Consider the following 12,289-nt stretch of genomic DNA (forward strand, 5'->3'; position numbering starts at 1 on the left):
TAAGAGGTGAAGGATTTAAGCCGTAAGCATTTTGTTTGTCTATACCGTATTGATGAAGCCATTGATTTGACAAGTATCATTGTATCTGTACTTCAGACAGTGGTAGTCTGTAGGGGATTTGGGTTGTATACTGTAATGACCTGCTGTTGCCAACTACAGGACAGCAAAGTAGACCTTTTCATTAATTTGATTAGCAGAAAACGGTGAACACTGTGCTGTGAGTCGTTGAAATCAACTGGATATATTTGATTTTCTGCGTTCCTAGAATGACCATCAATTAACTTATACATGAGGAAATAATAATAAAGGAAGGGTTATTTTAAGTGATACAAAATCCAAGCTTTGCAGCTTAAGTCGACATAGAAAAGACAGATAAAACACAAGTGTTTCAGTGCCATGTCAGTGTGTGCTGACACAAAACAAGCTGGGTCAGAGCAGCGTTGTTGACACATATATGCAGAAAATTAGGTCTGTTATTATCTTCCTTTTAAGAGTTGCATTACAGACACAGCATTTTTGCCTGAAACATGTTCCTGATTTGCAACAAAGGCACATTGTGGTGGTGGCAATCCCACACCACTATCTGCTCTAAAACTATTTCCTGTCTTATTATGTATGCTGGAGTACTGAAAAAAAAACGTTTTTTGGTTCAAAATGTTGGGATATCTGTTTAACTTCAATTCCTAACATTAAGTGTTCTCCCATTCTAAATAGTGCACCTGTATTGGAATCAGAGGTGTTAAAATTCCGTGTGCAGTATCCTGCATTAGGAGTGGGTACTGCAGCTTGTGATGCCACCATCTCCCTTCATTTATTTATTAATACTTTTTTATTTAAGGATCTGCTCAAAAAATACTCTCACATGGTCGGATAATTATTAGCTGAACAATTAGACAAGTAGGTCATGCTGTCAGTTTCACTTTGTTTGTAGCATCTACCATTCAGAGGTGAAGAAACTGTATTCATAGAGTAGCATCTACCATGCAGAGGTGAAAAAACTGTCTGCATAGTGTAGCATGACGTCAGGTACTTTTGTAATTAGATTATTGCTGTGATTAGTGATGTGACGTTCACAAATGAATCAATTCTGTTTCTATATTACATATAGCATTACAATGCTATATGTATATATAGCATGTATATATAGTTAAGAACTATATGGGGTTTTGATATTTTAAACTTAATTTTATGGAAAATATATACATAAAGAAAGATTTTAGCATGAACATAATCTGGTTCCATTTGCACAATTTAAATAAAAATATTAATCTTACCTAGAACAGTGGATTCAACATTTGTTGTAAATTTCACCCACACATGCCAGATTTTCTAAAATAAATATATTTAACACTATATTAGGAATAAAATGGCTTGTTCTTCGAAATACGTACATTTTCAAAAACGGATCATTTGAACAGATCTTTGAAGTGGACCGATCCTAAAGATTCGGTTTCCTTCAAAGAGCCGTAAGTCCCATCACTAGCTGTGATATTTGTGTAACAGTTGCCATGATTTTGGAGCAGTGGTACTTGTGTGCAAAAGGCAAGTGAGAAGTGCCAGAGAATTTTTCATGTTAAAAAATAGTGGCCAGCATTAATTGGTCATCAGTTGTGCATATAAGGTTCTGGAGAAAAAGTGAATAACAAATAAAAAAATACTTATTTAATAGAATTATAATCCCCATCAGTTGGGTTTCAGGAAACCACATAGCATGGTAACTGCTTCCACCAAGTTTTAAATAATATTGTGGAAGCCGTGGATGCCATGAACTACAGTGCTGCAGTTTTTATAGGCTTGTCAAAATTATTAGTGACATTGTAGATCATTTTATCTAACGCCAGAGGTTATCTGATATAGGCCCTTCAGTTTTTTCAAATATATAGGTCTCCAATGATACGGTCACTTTAAACTTAATAAAGGACACAAAAAGAAATAAGATAATCACAAAAGTGTCTCCTCTATGTTAAGTTTTACATATCTTCATTTTCAGGGAAAGTTCACATTGTTCCAATTGATCTAGGTTTCACTGTGCCCTGCCACCAAGGTAATCTTTAAATCAGGCAATATGTCAGTTCTGCCCAAGGATGTGCTTCACCTGGCTTTAGTATAAAGTAGGCAATGATGCTGCAAAAGGGCACGAAATGAACTGGATGCTCTCTTGAGCAGCTGAGCTTGAAACCTAAGTGTAAATTCTGCATTTATCTTTCTGTCCTTCGACCACTGGAAAATGTAAAATGGGCACTGCAGCAAGGTCTTAGTGACAGGTCACAACAGTTCAATCTCTAAAGAAACCAGTGCATTAAAGAGACAGGTGACTTTGATTGACCTTAATCTAAAAAGGCAATGAATAAAACATTGTGTATTATCCTGAAATCCTCTTACAATATCTTCAGAATATAGTCATTTACGACATATAGTGCGCTGAAACAATTTGTCCCCTTACAGATTTCTTCACTTTTGCCCTCTTTTTCTCACTTAAATGGACAAAAAGGTTTAGTATCTAACAAAGATAACCTGAGTAAATACAAACTGCATTTTTTAATGATAACTTAATAAGCAATCCACACCAACCTGGCCCGAAATTATGAATTAACTGTGATTAACTACATTACCTGGAAAGCTGAGTTAAATTCACCAGCAAAAATCAGGCACAATTGCTGCTAGACCTGTAGAATCAAGAAATCCCTTGAGAAGAACCAGTATGACAACATGAAGTAGGTTAAAGAGTTAAAAAATGAAAACATTGTATCCTAAACTAAAGATATTCAGTAACAGATGAGAGACAAAAGTCTGGAAGTATATTTTTCAACGCCATTATCCAGAAATGGAGAAAACATAGAACAGTGGTGAACTTTCCCAGAAGTGACCAGCCTATCAAAATTACTGTAACATCGCATCAACAACTCATCCAGGAAGTCAAAAAAGCACCCCAAATATCTCCAGCATTGCAAGCCTTACCTTTCCAAAAACATCTTGATGATCCCCAATACTTTAAAGAAACTATTCTGTGGGCTGACATGACAAAAAATGTGCTTTTTGAAAAGTGTGTATCCCATTACATCTGGCATAAAACTAACACATCATTAGAGAAAAGTATATAACAGTCAAACATATTGGTGGTCATGTGATGGTACGGGACAACTTTGCTGTTTCGGGGCCTGGATGACTTGCTGTAACTGATGGTACCATGAATTCTGCTGTCTGGCAGAAAAGCCTGAAGGCCATCAGTTCAGTTTGGAGTGGCCCTTTTAAAGTCAGGACTAAAATTCAATTTAGATGATTTTGAATGAGCTTATACAGGGAATTCAAGCTCAAAATCATCTAGTGTGACTGAATTACAACAATCCTGTAAAAAATAGTAGGCCAAAATTTCTCCAGAGATGTAAATTAATCATTGTCAGCTATCGCAAATGCTTAATGGAAGTTGTGTGGCACAACCAGTTATTAGGATTGGGAGACAGTAACTTTTTCCACATAGGGCCAGTTTGATTTAAATAGCTTTTTTCCCTTAATAAATGAAATAATTTATTAAGAGAAAAACTGCATTTTATCTTTGCTGTACTATTTACCTAGGTTAGCTAGTAGTTTGATGATTTGAACCATCTAAACTCGACAAGAAAGAAAACGGAGTGGGGGTGGGAAACTTTTTTCACAGCACTATTCTATACATAAAGTAGTGAACATTTCTTTAAGCATAGTTAAGCCATCTTCTTTGAATAAAAATGTCTTTGAACATTATTTGGTTCTTTTTATTCCATGTTCTGGAAGAAAGAATGACACTATACTATAACACTATATATACAGGATATTACAAGTGATTTAGCCAGTTGAACCTGGACTTGTCACCATGACAGCAGAAAAGGTTTGACATAAAGATCTTGTTGCAAACAATAGAATAGAAATAAAATGTATTGTCCCTTAGTGGGGAAATTCAGGTGTAGCAAAGTGACAGGCAAATTGAAGAATGCAGATTTACACAAAGGTAAAAATCTAAAAACAGAAAGTAAGAATAGCAGACTGTATAATAAGGGTACATTTATAGCAGAAAAAAAAATACTGTGCCATTATTAAAAATAGCATACTCAAAGAAATTTGCAACTTAGTATGATTATGTTGTAAATATATAAAATTTTCATGTATATTTGTGCACATAAAACAAGAACAACAAACTATTTATAAGAAATCACAACTCTGCAAAAAACAGCAGAGATGTGAACACTGTTGGGAGCAGTTATGATTATGAAGTCTAACAGCTGCTGGGTGGAAGAATCTGCGATAACACTCATTTGTGCACCTAGGATGCAGCAGTGTGTCACTGAAGAGGCTCTCCAGTTCTGCAACAGCTTCATGTATGGGGTGGGAGACAATGTCCAACAGAGATATTATTTTCGCTACAGTTGTTCTGTCTCCCATCACCTGCACTGGGTTGAAGGGGCCTCCTAGGAGACCGTTTGCCTTCCTGATCAGTTTCTCTTAACTGTGGATAAGTTGCTGCGCCAACAAACCACACTATAGACGATGACAGATGCCACCAGAATCAGAAAAAGAACTTGGTGCAGGAAGTAGATGATTGCATCATCCAACCTGATGCCACAATGTAAGGAGAACCACAGCAGATCCAATTGAAGACCTCACCAAGGGGGTAGATGGTTGATGACCACCCTCTCAAGGGTCTTCATAAGATGCGAGGTCACTGCTACGGGCCTGTACGTGCTGAGGTCCTTCGGATGTGTGGTCTTCGGCACTGGTACCACACAGGAGAAACAACAGAAACAACAACTAAATGCTTTGCAGACATTTTCAACAAGGAATCACAGAAGATCTAAATCATTTTCGGCCATGTGTTTAGCCAGTGTAAGATCATACTGTGACTGTGGCTCAGGTGGTAGGAGTTTGTCCAGTAACTGGTGGGTTGCCAGTTCGAATCCGCTCTGTCCATCTAAGTCGTTGTGTCCTTGGGCAAGACACTTCCCCCACCTTGCTGATGGTGATCAGAGGGCCCGGAGGTGCCGATTCTATGGCAGCCTCAGTCTTGTCAGTCTGCCTCGGAGCAGCTGGGGCTACAATCAGGTTTGTGAATGAATGAATGGGTAGATGACTGATTTTAGTGTAAAGCGCTTTTGGGACTCTGGGGACCTGATAAAGTGCTATACAAGTGCAGGCCATTTGCCATAGAAATATATTCAGTCTTCCATTGTGGCGCCTTGGGATTTTATCATACTGTATTAATTCGATATGTATAGCAATGTTTCTGTACGTGTAGTTACCTTTAACATTTACCTCATATCTTAAAGTGACAAAATAATATTAGATTGATAGGAACAACTTGTTTGTCAAATAAAAATAAAATGCATGAAATAATGTGTAACTCTAGAAGCATGGATTAAAATAAAATCGCAATCTTTCTGTTTAAAAGGTCACTGTGTTGGAATTATGATTATTGATTAGTTAATATTTATCAATAATTATAATTAACTATCATAATTTGACAAAATTAATTTCCTAACCAAAATCCTCATTTATGAATCAAGACCAGAGATGTCTTCTGGTGTTGTAACTGTGGCTCAACGCCTTTGATAATTACAACCGTTAAATAATTGATAACTATTACCAGAGATGTCACTGTTAATCAACCGTTTCTGCCAAAATGTGTGGAACTTTTAACCTTATTTTGACTGACGAATCACTTGCACAAAATAAACACCCACGAATTCTCTTTATCTATGTGAATATTTAGTAAATCACAGCCTGATACCATCCGCTCTTCCGAATTCAATAATCTTCACCTTCTCAAACATGCAAAGTTCTACACAAAACAGGGTAAAATATCTAACTAAACAAAATAAAGCAAAACAGCAGTGGGTGTGTATGGAATCAAACCAGCAGTTATGGCAAAAATGATAATATGACAAAGGGATGTGGTGGTGAATGGAGTTTGGGAGCGTAGCCCAAACTGTAACTCAGTTATACTAAGTCATAAAACATCCCCCAACTCTGGGCGGGGGTGAGCACACAAAGAGTTATAAAACTTTTGGCGGCAGGCTAGTAAGCAGTGAAGTTGAAGACAAAGAAAATGGTGAAATTACCCCATGAGGTTATTATTACAGTTCAGTTCCACAGCGCGCCTGCACTTGCTCTCAGGTGTTAAAGAACCCCGCAAAGCACACACAAAGCTGGGTAGCACAGCGGCTTCCAGACATCCAACACAGCACATCAAAGTTTCAATAAAAGGTTGCATGCACATATAATTCAGAACACATTAGGTTAAATGGCGGATCTAATCGCACTAAAACCTCCTCTACCCAGCCCAGACTATTTCTAAGAAAGAAATAAAAATAAAAGGTAGGTTTTACTTGTCGTTGTCTCCTCTGATCAGAGGGAGAGAGGGGGGGGGGAGTTAACGTTCGTCCACAGTTAACTTCAGGAAGAGCGGTCAATCTTCGTCCTCTGGCATCCTTGGCGAAAGGGGAAAATATGATCTTACCATCAGGAGTCGACTGGACAAAACAAGGTGGCGATGAAACTCCGTGTTTTTTTTTAGTTACGTGTTAAACTCACGTCTGCGATCGGCAAAGTGAAATTTCTGGCCTTCTTATTCCAGAAACCTCTTTTATGAATTTTTCGTTGGCCATCGAAGGAGAATAAATGAAGACTCCACGTGGGATCTCTTCTTCTCCAAAGGGTGCTTCAGTTGCGTGGTAACCATGTCAAGGTCTCCAGCTGAAGGAGTTCTTTAAAGGGGGTCACCTTCCTTTATAATCTCCTGTGACGTCAGACTTGGGACGCACCCGTCATATCAGCCACAGTGGCCGATGGGATTTGTAGTAACGGACAGTCCTGGTTACAAAATGGCCGATGATGTTGGAAAGGCATAGTGGCGTCCAGCAACGTTCAAATGGTCCAATATTCAGCAGACAAGTGGTCCAACAACTGTATCTGACTTTTATTATACAACATAAGAAAAAAGAGACATTACCTCCCACCACCACCCCTAGAACAGCAGTGCTAAGTTATGCATTGTTAAGGGAAATCTTTTTATAAGTCATGGTTAAACTGCATATATGCATCCTGAATTCATCTTAGCAGTCAGATTTATCAATTCAATGTCACATCAAAATCAAAAACCCAAGATGAGCACAGCAACTATGAAAACCAATAGGGTGTCTTATGCCAGCTCCAGTCGTATTAAATGCAGAGTCTATGGTTTTTTTAGAACCATAGAGATGTTGATGATTGTTCACATTTATTTAGTGGGGGTCTGTGAAGTTTTTATCTGTATAAATTCCCCTACTTGTAACTCCTGCTTTCTGAGCTGAACAACCTCTGTGTCGTGTCCCAAAGATTTGTTGGTTAAGGTTTCCAACTGTATTAATCTATCAAATTCAAACGTGTCTTTTGAAGTTAGCTAAACAGGTAATAGTAATAAAAAATAAAATGGACATGGTGGATTCCCTGCCAGGTAACTTATGGACTGCTATAAATAAACAATACAAAAAAACCTGCCATTGTGTTGACAAGATAAACTAATCTCTAAACACACAGATTAACATGCCATGATACTAATCATAAATGAATCAGGATTTCATTTACATCTCAAGGACAAGGGACTCTCGTTGAAGACAGCAATGTACACATTTTTGACAAGGAAGATACGTGGAACGAGAGAATAGTGAAAGAAGCTGTCCATGTTAAACATGAACAACCTACACTAAATGGAGGTGGAGCCTTGGCTCGTTTTACAGCAATACACATCTTGGTATGTGTGACCAAAACAACTGACATGGCAACATTAGGGCCATATTGGATAGTCAAGCAACAACAACTAAAACATATAGCTGAAAAGTGAGCAGTGTCATAGACTCATGTCCTATTCCCCTTTATTAACCTTAATGGCCTTAGTAGTGTGATTGTTCTTACAATTTATAAACCTGTTGCTTCCAACCATGTTTAGAATGGAAGAAACCTTTTGAAAGAGAGGTGAAACTTCTATTAGAAACAAGAGAAGAAGTCCAGTTGCCTTTAACTTAAGCACTTAGGATGGCTAGCAGCAGTCATTCAATAAATTAGAATGTGTCGGGGTCTGGGAAACTTGTTGCCTGCTGCTTACTGTGCTTACTCACCAGATGGCGGCGGAGCTCCTTGTGGAGGTGTGCAACAGGTGTCGCTCATTATCAATCAGGTCCTGAGGTTTAAAAGGAGCGAGCAGCAAGCACTTTGTTGCCTGAGTGTTTGCTAGTAGTGGTAACTTACTGGCCAAGTTAAGCTTGCTTTAAATACTGAGTTTTTGTCTCCCAAGAACTTACCTTTTGTCTATGCCCTTCCACATGTCTTCCGGACCTCCAGGCTCCAGTCTTGGTGTTGTTCCTCTGGCAGATCCCAAGTATTCCTGACTTCAAGCTCCCTCGCTTACTAAGGTCCAGCTGGCTGACTCCAAGCTCCAAACCTCCAAACAACCTGCATGCGAACATAATCCACCCTCCAACGTAAGTACAGAAACCACCACCAAGTGCACTCACCTCACTCTGTCGTCATCTATCCTGGAAAGGCAATCCAAGCTTGTGTTCCTCCAAACCATTCATCAGAGGATTTCAACTCCTACCTGCACAACAGACATCCGGCAACCTCCCAGGCTCCGCTTCATCTTTTCCCCCCTCTGAAGACTTCCTTCAGCTCCACTCCGTAAGCAAACAAGACGTTCAAACTTCTAAATTCACCTCTGAACCCCTCATCCACTTACCTGTTCTCCCTCTCCATGCAGCTGGTGTGCTTCCAGTCCTGGGTCTGTTATCTGTTAAAGGAAAATAAACTGTTAAACCTTTTCCTATCTCCTGAGTGTTATCTGCATGTGGGTCAAAGCAGTTAAATTTACCATGACAGAATGTGATTGAATATTTTTATTTCAGTTGCTCAATTCACTAAATGAAACACTTTTATAGAATTACACACAGCCTGTATTTCTGTTATGGTTTTTATTTTTTTTAAACAGCTAATAAAAACAATATTTTGGATTAGAATATTAGAGCAGACCAATATATAACATTAATACAAAACATGTGGGTTTAATACTTAAAGATTTTCTTTTTCTCTTAATCTGACAAACAAGCCTTTTTACACATATTCTAATTTATGACTAAAAGGCTAAAGCTATTTTATATTAACAAAACTCGATTTATACTGTAAACTAAAGCCATTAATACATCCCACACATTATACCGCATGATTTTATGATCTTATTTCAAATTTTATCCTGAAGAAGGGGTTCAGGGAGGTCTGATCAGGTTGTTGTATAATTCAAAATGGCCTTCTGTGACGAACAATGAGGCTCCTTGTAGACACTCCTCAAACTCAACAAGCTGAGTCACTGTTTGGGTAAACCCGTCCAATGTTTTCACCAATAGGGAAAACCAAGCATTTAGTATAAGAATCTTTCCATCTCATAATTTTGAGCTTTTATTTATTTATATATGTGTGTATGTGTGTATGTGTGTGTATATGTATATATATATATATATATATATAAATACAACTGTTTTGCTAAACACAGGTTTGCATTCTTCTAAACATTTATGTTTAAGCTATTTACATGGCAAGACTGCTTTGTGATTATTATAAGAATTCTGTTTCCAAGTATTTTGTACACTAAATGGTATTCTACATTTTCTGACAGCCTCACAAGGTGCCTCAAGCCTGTGTTGTACCACAAAGCAAAACTTTGACCACTATCAAAAATTCAGTTATCTGAGAAGAGCAATATGACTGTCTGTGACAATATCACCTAACCAGTAAGATTAAAAGGTCTTGGTAGAGGTCTGCGTTGAGCAGACTGTTCCCTTGCGTGAACTTTAAATCTCCTCTGCAGCACTCCCCTCCTGTCCCTCTTTATCCCTCAGATTTCTACATCCATCTCATTATATTTCCCCACACAAAGCATCTGGAGAAAAGAAGCTTGGATCTCTGAACTTAACCACCACTTCCCTCTGATCTGCAGGGATTTGGCAGTATTCCAAAATCTGTATAAACAAACCGCTGTTTGTGACTTTTTCTTTTAGACAGGAATTAAATGTTCATCTGTGCACTGTGACATATAGCATCATTTCAAAGTTATTCTTAAGTGGATGTGTTTTCCAGCAAGGGCAAATCATTTAGCAGGTTACACACCAATACACAGAACAATCTAGAGGGAAACTTGTCATTTGGTGAGTTTTGGGGAATTATTTGACTACAGCACCTGACAAAAGTATTCATACTCATTTTACGACTTTATAACCACATATTTCAATGTATTTTATGGTAATTTGACATCATAGCCTAGGACAAAGTAGTGCAAAACTGTGCAATGGAAGGAACATGATTCATGGTTTCAAACTCTTTTATTTTTTACAAATAAGTATTATAAAATGCTTGGCATGCATGTGTCTTCAGGCCCACAGAGCATTGTTAACTTAAAAGAAACCCATTATGACCAGTAACCTTCAGTGGTCATCTTATTAATAGAGTCCATATGTGTGTAATTTAATCTCAGTATAAATCCAGCTCTTCTTTGAAGGTTTCTGAGGTTTTTAGAGAACATTAGTAAAAAAAAAAGCATCATAAAGACCAAGACACACAGCAGACAGGTCAGCAATACAGCTGTGGAGAAGTTTAAAGCAGCAATGGGTTATAAAACAATATCTTCAGCTGTTCAACAACCATCCAAAAATGGAAAGAGTATGACACAACTGCAAACCTACAAAGACATGGCTGTTCACTTACACTGACAGGCTGGGTAAAGAGAGCATTAATTGGAGAAGCAGCCAAGAATCCCATTCAAACTCTGGAGAAGCATCAGAGAAAGTCGTTGAAAGACATAAGAAGTCCTGTTTGTAGTTTGCCATAAACCATGCTATGGGACACAACTAACACGTGGTAGAAGGTGTTCCAGTCACATCAGCGAGAGGTTGAGTGTTTTGGTCTACATGGAAAATGCAATGCATGGAGGAAAACTAACACTGGAAATTACTCTGCACAACATCCCCACTGTGAAACATGGTAATGTCAGCATCATGTTTTCGGAATATTTCTTTCCCACTTAGCTGGGATTAGGAAGGGGGTCAGAATGTAAGGAAAATATGGATGGAGCTAAATATGGAGCAATCCTGGCAGAAACCTGTTAGAAGCTGAGGTTCACCTTCCAGCAGGACCTCAATCCTAAACATCCTATGGTACAATGGAATAGTTTAGTTAGCACTAGTTGCACTAATGTATGTTGGTCTAACACACAAGATCTGAAGAAAATACAGTAAAGTTTGAGGTTGAACATAAAATAAGACAATGTTTAAAGGAATACTTCTTTAAGGCACTGTATTTATATTTATATTTGCATTATATTCCAGATATTAAGTTTTTTGTTAATACACAACTCAAAATCAATGCATACTTTAATTTTATTATTATATTATTATACAGCAAATAATTGTAAGGGGTGGAAGATTTCATAGGCCGGATTTATTCTGTTCTTCATAATTTCTTTTCCCATGTAATGAGGCTTCACAGTGGATAGTTTTGCTCTAATTAATTATGAATGAAGATTCACAGTGTATCAAATTAGGCTGTTTTTAAAAAGATTTTTCTTTCAAATAACACATGATCTGCCACAGGCAAATACATTTGTTTGAAAAATAATAACACACGTCTGCAAGTTTAAAATCTGTTGCTTTAAATGCCAATTTCAACCAGATAAAATAAAGAGCTTAATTGTAAGGAAAAAAAGCATTCAGCCATACTTTTCACAAGTTTCTTTTCTTTTTCAATGAGCCGCATGAATATAGTTTGGAAATGTCATGCCAAGGCAATTGAGTTTGACATGAAAAACAGCATTGAAAACTATAATAAAAGACAAAGACATGGAAATTATAAAAACCCAACCAGCAGAAAAGATATCAATATCACCTTCCACTTGCAAAACAACAAATCACTCACAATAGGATACTGTACTTGTTAATGCTAGAAGAGCACTTCAGTTTAACACAAAGCCTTGGTGTGCGCTTGGCCTTTTTATATGGAGTTTTCAGTATTCGCTGAGAAAATATGATGAAAGCCCAGTTATATTCATGCAATATTTGTACCTTCTTCCAAAATCTTCAGCTTCCTCTCTAACTTGAGTTTTTGGCAGCTTCTGTCTGTGTAATAAAAGACAGTTCCCTGGGTTTCCTGCCATTTTCATGCCTGTACCTCAAACATTTATAGGTTAAAGGTTAGGTAGATGATGTAACTTTTAAGCCCTCGTACTCAAAACAAGGTACTGTAAAGC

At 37.6% G+C, this 12,289-nt stretch overlaps 1 long non-coding RNA gene across 1 annotated transcript; it reads left to right on the forward strand.

Moving 5' to 3' along the window:
- Positions 1-7,899: 7,899 nt before the first annotated feature.
- LOC124883459 lies at positions 7,900-8,818 on the forward strand. The gene is made up of 2 exons (XR_007042209.1): positions 7,900-8,483; positions 8,583-8,818. It is a non-coding gene; the product is annotated as an uncharacterized LOC124883459 (long non-coding RNA).
- The last annotated feature ends 3,471 nt before the right edge of the window (positions 8,819-12,289 follow it).

The sequence above is a fragment of the Girardinichthys multiradiatus genome, chromosome 18 (genome assembly GCF_021462225.1).
Source record: "Girardinichthys multiradiatus isolate DD_20200921_A chromosome 18, DD_fGirMul_XY1, whole genome shotgun sequence".
In the NCBI taxonomy this organism is placed as follows: Eukaryota; Metazoa; Chordata; class Actinopteri; order Cyprinodontiformes; family Goodeidae; genus Girardinichthys; species Girardinichthys multiradiatus.